This window comes from Amblyomma americanum, unplaced genomic scaffold, assembly GCF_052857255.1.
Source record: "Amblyomma americanum isolate KBUSLIRL-KWMA unplaced genomic scaffold, ASM5285725v1 scaffold_416, whole genome shotgun sequence".
Classification (NCBI taxonomy): domain Eukaryota; kingdom Metazoa; phylum Arthropoda; class Arachnida; order Ixodida; family Ixodidae; genus Amblyomma; species Amblyomma americanum.
Window position 1 is genome coordinate 1 of NW_027526887.1, and position 10,000 is coordinate 10,000.

The 10,000-nt window shown below is 41.8% G+C and overlaps 1 pseudogene; it reads left to right on the plus strand.

Annotated features, from left to right (window-relative positions):
• Positions 1-826: 826 nt before the first annotated feature.
• LOC144112567 (glutamine--fructose-6-phosphate aminotransferase [isomerizing] 2 pseudogene) lies at positions 827-7,748 on the plus strand (annotated as a pseudogene).
• Positions 7,749-10,000: the final 2,252 nt, after the last annotated feature.

The following is a 10,000-nucleotide window of genomic DNA, read 5'->3' on the forward strand; positions in this document are numbered from 1 at the left end:
TGTTAGTATAGTAGTATTTCTTGCTGTAAGCTGTGCATGCAGAAGAAAGGGAAATATACCGCTTTGCATGGAATGCCTATTGCCCATTATCGGTGTTAAAACTTGAGTCATTCCAAGAGACAGTTTGTCTCCCAACATACCTGTGGGACTTATCCGGGATAATTGTGAAACTTTGGCAAGAAAAGCTGGAGAAGGAAGTGAATGGGATTTAATAAGTGTTTGTTTGATTTCGGGCCAGAAGTATCGCAACATAATTGGGAGCAGAAGGTTCTTGCAAGTTGGATACGCTTTGCATTTTTCACTTGAAGCATGTCAGAGGTGGTAGTAAAAATGACTAACGTTCGCAGCTTTTGCTGCTTATGCAGAATGACAAAACAACATTAATGGCCCAGTAGTGATCAGAACTGGTTACGTGTTCTGGCCATTGTATCTTTGAGTTAAGTCTCTGCACTGTGTGCAGCTGTACAGCCTTTTTCATACCGTCAGTGAGTGAGAGCCTTTTCTGCCCCTGACTAAATCAAAGTTTGCTTGATCTATCATGTGCACAAACTCCTGTCTATGGTATGCGCTATCGTGCTCAATATGACTTGCAGCACCAAAGTCAGCCAACTGAGGTTTTCTCTTTATAGTAAATCAGTGCTCCTTTACATAGCATCAAGCTTGCACAACCATTCAGTGTACCTTGTGCTTTGCATCCACCGCTAAATGTATAAATTTTCAGCACCACTGGGCTTGCAATGCTTCGTGAACTGAGTTCCTGCCACAGCTCGCACGTTGCAGCTCATATTGTGCGCGATAGTACATATGTCTCTGCTTACGATTTCAGAAAATTAAGGAGCTGATGTACATGCACTCTGAGGGCATCCCTGCCGGAGAGCTGAAACATGGCCCATTGACCCTTGTGGACAAGGCTATGCCGGTCATGATGGTGCTCACACGGGACCCAGTTTTCCCCAAATGCATGAATGCTCTACAGCAGGTGAGCTAAATTGACAACTTTGTCATGGTTTCAAAAGTAAAACTCTTCCATTTTTTTTTATGTGGTTTTATTAGTATTAGTAATTCCTTTATTCGAGACGCATCAAAAGTGATACTTAACAATAGTGTGTGGATTGTTGTACCACGTGCAGAGATCCCGAAAGTAAAACTTTCAGAACGACTTGTGGTTGGTTTTTAGTGTTTAGTAATTGAAATTTATTTTGTTTTGTAGCCATGGGGAAGGAAGAGAGGCTGAAATTGTTTTTTTTTACTGCCAGTTTTAAGTTAGTTGCTTGAACACTCCCCGTTGTTTAAAAATTAGTTGGCAACGTCTTTGAAGCTTCAGGTGGTAGAAATACTACTGGAAAACACAAAAATAAGGTCCCAGTGCAGCTGCTAATTCAGTGAAAAAATTTCAACACTGCACTGATGTTGAAACTGTGAAGGCTCCCAAACCTCTGCAGAATGAGTCATCTAGTCCAATCAATCACGGTTTTGGACCAATACTTTTAAGTTATCACTTTCTCAAAACTTTCTGTATGTCCCATGAATTTCATTGTATTGGGATTTTACTGTCTCACTGAATAATTGTAGAGGTCTTGATGAAAATAGTTTAGTTCCGTTGCTTGTTTTCATACGTTGCCTTGCTATGGATGCTTGCAGTGGCAAAATACTTTCAATAGAGTTTCAAGAGGAATCTGGTTTGACCCAATAGGTACAAAACTTCCTCCAAGGGATGAAAGCAGCGAAATTTTGGCTTTGCACAGAAATATAAGGACCTATGTATATGTAAGTAATGTGAAGAAATACTTGTGTGCATCTCAAGAATGATGCTACTTGGCAACCCTTCCTGTCGTAATGTTGTTGTACTGCTTCATTAGGCAGTCTGTAATGTCTGCTGGCATTTTTGAAATGGTGTCTCATTTGCTGTTTTGGCAAGCTCGCTGCCCTTGGTTCATGAGAAGTTTTCAACAAGTTTTCAGTTTGGTAACGGGTGTCACACATTTTCAGTATTGTAGAATTTTTTCATTACTGCTAGTTAGCTTAATTTGAGGTGTACTGCACTGAAAGTTAAGCTGCACATATCATTTCAAACTGTTTACCTTACTCTTTGTACTGAACATTGTTTCACTGAACAGTAAAAATACACTTGCGAATGAAACTGACTGGTTTCCTATAGTTTACCACCCAGTGCATACAGCAGTATATTTTCCGCTACTTTGGTGGCTCTGTGGTTATGATGCTCAGCTAATGTACCAAAAGATGAGTTTGATCCTGGCTGTGGCAATTACATTTCAGTAGAGGCTATCTGTGCAATGTCAGTGCACATTAAAGAACCCCAGGTGGTGCCTCATAGCCTGAATTGCTTTGAGACATTAAGCCCCCTAAAACCAGAAAGCCATTTAATTTTCTAATGGGCTGATTGTTAAGTCAAGAATTATTAAACCTCTCAGCAGCTGTAAATATGCATAAAGCTTAAATTATAAAGCTGTATAGAGCATCAGAGAGAAACAAAATAGCCTGTTTACTGAAAAGATGGCTCTGTTGTGAACATTTTTATTTTTCCACAGCTCAAATGAAGTATGCACATAATATTGGAGGTTACCAGTGGTGTGACAGCTTGGATGTGCTAATGAGAGCTACCATAAAAACCTGCGTATAAAATGAACCCGAATATAATATGAGGCGTGAAGTTTTAGAGACTCGAAATGGAAAAAAAAATTTGCCCACGTATAATACGAGTGACGAAAGCTCAGAGAAGACATTTATTCAAATCACATCCCACACTTCACTTTAATCACTTTCATCTTCAGCAGTGCTTTCTTCAAATATTTCTTTGTCCACCAAATCATCCCAAATGTACTCATCTTCCGTGCCATCGAGGGCGTTCGAGATGCCGCACTTCTTAAAGGAACTACGCACAAGATCTTCTGGGATGGCCGCCCACGCGTCCGTGATCCATTTGCACAGCGTGGCTGGCGAAGCCCGCTTCAGCCTCCCGGTTGGCGTCACTGCAGGCTCACCTGAGCGTATCCACTCTGCGTAGCAATGCTTGACTGTGTCCTTGAAGCGCTTGTTTACACAAACATCAAGGGGCTGTAGTTGTGACATCATCCCACCCAGAATCACGAGTTCAGTGCCGCAGTCGCGTAGCAGCCTCTTCACCGAGTCGGCCAAATGGCAACGAAACACATTTAGCACAAGGATGGACGCCAGAGACAACAGTGCACCACATCGCCTACAACACACGGACTTTACCCAGTCCAAGACTAGATCCTCATTCATCCACCCTTTCTCTTGACATCTCAGGATGACATTTTTCTGCAGCTCTTCACCTTTCGGCAATGTTTTCTTCTTGAAGATCGCGTAACGGGAGAACTTGCGGCCATCTGCCGCGCACGATGACTGTAACTCACGTCTTCTCGTTGTCAGTGGACCGCACGCTAACTTGTTTAGACCCCTTCTCGTGCACAAAGAGGGGCGATGGCATGTCCAGGTAAACCAGCGTCTGATCAGCATTGCCTATTTGGTCCAACAGAAAGTTCTTTGACTTGCGCAAAAAAATAATATGGCGCTGGAAATTCACAAGCAGCTCTTCGAACACTTCGGGCAGCTTCTGTGAAATCGAGGTCCACTCACATAGTGAAAAGCCTGCACGGCACATGTAGCGATGGAACCAGTGCTTGCTCGCTTTGAAGGAAAGCACAGTATCCCTTTTTCTTTTGCAAGCTCTCTAGCTTTTGCCTGCATAAGCTCCACGCTCACAGCTAGATTTGCGGCTCGCTGTTGCCTTACCAACTCCGTCAGGCCAAATTGAATTTCTGGGAATGCGCAATTCTTCGGGCCGCAAAAGATCGTCGCGTTCTGCTGCACGCAAAAGGGCTTCTTCCTGTTGTTGCCATCCACGAATGCTTCCCTCGACGACACCAGACTGCCTCCTGGCCGCACTGTTGCCGATGTTCTCCGCAGCTGAAATCACTTTCTGCTTGAAAGCAGCCGATATACTGTTTTCAAGACTCTGACATCTTGCTCCCAAAAAGACATCCACTCCACGAAGCGTGGCTTACATGCGAGCACGTGCGTTGTCAACAGGCACACGGCACACCACGACCCCCCCGGCACACCCAACGGATCACCAACAAAGAAACGACATCGTGACGTTGTTTGTCGAGAGTAGCGAAGCCAAGCCATAGCCACGCCGCAATAACGAAACCCAAACTTCGAGCAACTTCGAAAATTTTTGTTCGGATCTGCAAATAGTACGAGGCGGAAATTTAGGATGCTAATTATGGGAAAAAATCTTGTATTATATGCGGGTTTTTACGGTATATCTGTCAAATTAAGAACACTGTGATAGTGGCTTATTACCAAGCTCTGCCAGGAGCTCAGGTGTTTCATAACAGGTGCAGTTGGCAACAAAAGCTTACTGGATGCAGGACTGCAGAAAAAAAATTTTGTATCAGTACAGTCACTCTATCCTATCACCTAAAACCTATGAGGAAGTGTGCATGCTTCATCTACTCGTCATTTTCAGGAGACTTAGTCGGGAGACAATGCAATTTAATTTCCTGGGCACACGCATGATGCTTACTTTTGGTGGCGACTGCACTTACGCTGTGAAGATTTCACCTTTGTGCACTTTGTTCAAAACACAAAAAGAAGTTCAGAATAATGCTGCCATCACAAAAATATCACCAAGGTTTTTCATTCTGTAGAGCTTTCCATTTGAAACTCTTTGTACACCTTCTGCTTAGTTGATCTTCTTTATTTGGGCTCTGGATGAATGAGGCACTCCTAGGTATGCAAGGGAACTGCTAACAATGCTGCTTCAGTTTTATTACCATAAAATGTGCCACTTTATTGAAAACTTTGCTTTAGATTATTTGAAATAGTTGGTATTGTTAGCTGACAATAGTTGTTGCCACTACAAGTCTGAGCTTTCAAGCGGTTGAAATCTCTGATGAAGTGGCAGCTGTACAACTCTGAGCACAGTTTATCTACTATATGTTGGTTTCACTAAGGAAGGGACTATTTTATAAAGAGAGTTTACTACTACAGGTACTTGTTTGGCTAATAACACTGTGACACAGGGTAGACACCAGAAGGCAGTATGAGACCTGCCATGATGACTTGGTGCTTAGGGTGCCTGGCTACTGAGCTGGAGGACCCAGATTTGATCCCGGTTGCGGCAGCTGTATTTCGGTGGAGGCGTAATGCAAAAGTTTCCCATGTGCTATACGATATCAGCGCGCATTTAAAAACCTCAGGTGGTCTAAATCAATTCAGTGCCCTCCACTATGATGTCCCTCATATCCCCTGTCCTGCCTCAGGATGTTAAGCCCCACACTTACGATTTAAGGAGCTATGGTCTTAGGCTTACGAAAGCACATTGGCTGATACTTGTAAAACCATAGTTCAATCATTTCGGACACCCATTATGTTCGCCACCAAGAAAAATCTGAAAATTCTTGTGTATGTTTATAGCCCCATGAATGGCTAAAGACCTGCAGCATTATTCTTTTATCAAACACATTTATGGATTATTGTTTTTCTTATCATCCAGAACTGTCTGTGCTACAAAAAATCAGCTACAGTGTCGTTTAGTAAATCATTCCACCATGTGCAAGACAAAAGTGACAGCACCAGACAGCACTTTTTAGGTGCACCATAGAATTTCGAAATGTCCATATCTTTATATCTTGTTTTTGAAAAGTGATCCTTTTTTTTTTAGGCATGAAATGTCCTATATATTTTGAAAGCGTCATGTGCAATCGTAGACTCTGCACTGCATGAGCATTATGTGCATGAACTACCCTTTGTGCGTGGTAAGCAATAAGGAGGTAAAATATTTACCCATGAACATAAAGCCAGCCTACTTTCCTACACCGCATATAGCACTCATGACTGAAAGGCATTCCAGCTCTCCTTCCTTGATAGTACTAGCTTTTTTGGGATTTTATAATCTGAACTGTGGTCAACCTCCAACCGTAATCAGGGTGGGGCCGGCCTCCTGTGAAGCTATGTTGGTACATCAACCATACATGTCTGCGCATCACTGCACAGATGTCTTCTAGAAAATCTTCCTAATATTACATGTAAATCCTCCTACAATTTCTCTTAATAACACATTAACTTCTAACAGTTCAACAAATTTATAACTTGAATCCACTATGTGCAACAGAAATCATATTAACTCTGCTGAACAGTACAGCTCTGTTAGAAATGCACTGGCATTTGCTGGAGGTTGGTTAAATGTAGCTTTGCACCACCTTTTCTACATTTTTATTGTCACCGTTTTTGTCAGTTTTCCAGTGGTTTTTGGTGGGTGTTCTGTGATGCGATGCAATGCTGGTATATGGGGTGTTGCTCGTGAAACTATATAGCTGGAACGTGAGCAGGAAGTGTTAGCAGAAACATGGAATAGGCTGATAGTGGCCACATGTTTCCAACGGGTCCACGAGGAACCATATCATATACGCATACTGTGTAACAGACATGTACTACGCACATACACTGGTTCATCTCTGCTCCCTTGATTAAGGTAGTAGAACGTCGGGAAAAATAAGGGGCGGGGGACTCATGCTAAGGGAAGTCACAAAACCAGAATAAATATTACCTTCTACACCTTCAATTTCATTGTCATTGACACCCGAGAAATATTTTTGGGATTACATTATATTTAGCACAAGCTACCAATTCCAAATCTTTTCTGGTTATTTACAAACAGGTGTTTTTTAAGGGATTTAGGTATCACTACACACATCCACAGTAAAGGTTAAATATAGGTGCTCTCAGCATTGTGGTTAATTATATGTTGCGCCGCCGCGGTGGCTGAGTTGTATGGCGCTCGGCTGCCAGCCCGAAAGACGCGGGTTCAATCCTGGCCGCGGCGGTCGAATTTCGATGGAGGCGAAATTCTAGAGGCCCGTGTGCTGTGCGATGTCAGTGCACATGAAAGAATCCCAGGTGGTTGAAATTTCCGGAGCCCTTCACTACGGCGTCCCTCATAGCCTGAGTCGCTTTGGGATGTTAAACCCCCATAAACCATAATTGTACGCTGCCATGTGCAGTTGCAGTCATATATAATAATACAAAGCATGCTTTGTTGATCAAACTGCTTTTACTGCTAACTATGAAAAATTGGGAGGTACTTAATAAAAATGCTAGCAAAGGTCACTGGTGTGCTGACATATAACCCCAACAAACCTTGATTCTATTTCTGTGGAATGCATGAGAAAAGTTCAAACACCAAGCATTGCTTCATATTATTTTGGCCAGACCTGTGCTAGTAATGAAATAGCCTGTGAATTTCAAATATTAACTCGTGTAGCCAGCAAAATTGAAGGTGTTTGATTTGTGCATTGTGTTGAAATGGTGCAACTGAAAGCGATCATGTGTGATGTGGGTGTGATTGCTCTTAGCACTGAAAAAGACAGCTGGGAGTAACAGTGAACATTGCTGGCTGCAGTGCCATGCAAAAGTGCTAGAATAAGTGCTTCTCACAAGTTTAATGAAGCAAGTTGGTCAAACACGTCTTATACCTGGTCTCACCATTTCATTTGCACTGTCCCTTGTGCTCTTGCTGCAGGTCATTGCACGCGATCGACGTCCCATCATTATCTGCGAGAAGGGCGACGAGGAGACTAAGAAGCTGGCCTTCAAGTACCTCAAGGTACCACATAGAGTAGACTGCCTGCAAGGCGTGCTGACTGTTACTTCACTTCAGCTCATGTCTTACCACATTGCTGTGCTTAAGGGTTGCAATATGAGTTTTTTTTTCATCCGCTTTGATACTTTGCTGCTAGTTCCAGTAAACAGATGAGATACTCCCACTGTTTCTTTCATAGCCTTCATTTCTGTTAAAGGAATGCAGACACCAAATTTTTGGTTGTATGGTTTCGTCTTTGCAATATTGCATAAGACATTAATACTCATGGATCATGACTTGGAGTTTGGCTGTGCCTAGTGAATAATTTAGAATTTAATTTATCATATTATGCTGTATAAGTGTTGGTTCTAACAGTGGGACTGTAGATATGATGTGCAAGTGGACTTTGCACCACATGAGGCATTAAAACTGCCACATAAGTACTGGCTTGCCATTTTAATTCACTCCTACTCTTAAAACATTCAGGCCCAGGAGCTGTTTTTTTTTGCTCTTGTTCCTTTGTTGTTACAATGTTATTATTCACATGAGGTCAACTACCTGTCTTGCATGGTTAACATCATCATGTGCCTCTTTGTTCTATCTCTCTATTTTTTGTGAGATGTCTGATGCTTGCAATAGCATCTAGCTTATTTCTTATTTTTGTTATCGTCCTCCTGTACTGTTCCGTGCCTGACACCTACTGTGCATTAAATATACTGTAATCAGCTTATTTTCCACATACAACTAATGCAAATTCAATGAGCCTTGATTGTTTAATTTGTTTGAATATGTGCCACTGCGAGACTGACAGTGTGTCTTCATTCTTAATGCTCAATATATATGGAACATATATTCAGCTGGCTTGTGCTGGCATTGCACTGAAACAAACAGAATATTCATGCAGTGATGAAACTAGGACACGAGCAACCTAAATGCTAGCCAGCATTATATTTAGAAGGTGAGGGTGTGGTGACATCACCCTGAGGGTGTCCTAATTAATCATTGGCACATACTAAACATGTTCCATCCTCCAGGCTTATAGCACCTGAACGTTCCTTATCTTAGCACATCTGTAACATTTTACGTGTTCTGGCTGCATCAGGACTTGCCATATTATCATTTGGATTGTTAACTCTACTTGCAGTCTTTAATTTGCAGCCATTCTAGTATACTTTTGTTGGTTGCACACATTTACAAATGGAAAACATATTCAGAGTTTCATAATATGACTTTGAGCCTCAAAATGCACCTTTGCTGACAAATGCAGCACTAATTGTGAGGAAATGCTATCACTATTAGACTCGTGGTTCTAGCAGTGGCAAAACTAGGCGACCCGATGGCAGTTGCACCACATCATGGAGATGCTCTCATGTATATTTCTTAGCCTTGTAGAAAAACTGCGTTCCAAGTCATCAGCCATTTGACATGCATATCAAAAGTATCCCTGGGGAGTTAATATTTGTTGTGATGTACGTAACTGGAACATATTTAGAAGAATCAAGAAGTTACTCTTTATTGACAGACAGAAAAAGAGCAAATATAAGAAATAGTTACTGCCCTTCATCTGCTTGCATATGCATACACTCTCAGAAGTTTTTGGGGCGCACGTCTCAGAAAAACACTATTTCTGTGTAACCTGTGCAGATTGCCTGAAAATGGCATGGGCTATGCAGAGTTCCCACCTGATGCACAAGTTTCAGGTTTTTATTTCAGGGTATATCTAGTAGCTTCCATAAAATTGAAGTTTTTCACAGCTGGCACGCCATGTAAACTTTTGATACCAAGTGTACTCTCTAATGTACACTCTAATCTAATGTCATCTAATTTCCTCACAGCCTAGACCAGCATGGAGATAGAACGCATAGTTTGTACTTCTGTATGCAACTGCACGTTTCTGCACTGTGTGCTTAGAGCATGAGAAAACGAGGGTTATGAGTATTGGCTATTGACTATTCAGGGCTTTGTGAGCTTTTTCAGTCAGTGATGCTTCGCAGCAAAGGACGTATCTATTCGATGATTGGTATTTTTGTATGTGCTAAGAGTGTACTTATGACATGGGAGCAGGCATTGTTTTTCATAATTTTTCACTGAGGCAGGAATTCAGATGGAACTGATGATTTTAACATCAGAATAAAGTGCAGAGATTGTAAATATTTAAAGCATAGAGTTAAGAGCACTAAATGATTCTTATTTGATCAGACACTCTGACTGGTGTCTTTCGAACAAAGTTTCCTGGTTTACTGACAGCCTTATGTGCTCCTGAAAGCATTCACCAGGTAATACAAAAATAAGTTGTTTTAGCACTTATTTGCCGGGGAATCCCTGAAGTTTAGCTTATGGCATTCACACCCATAGTATGCATATTTGTGCCAT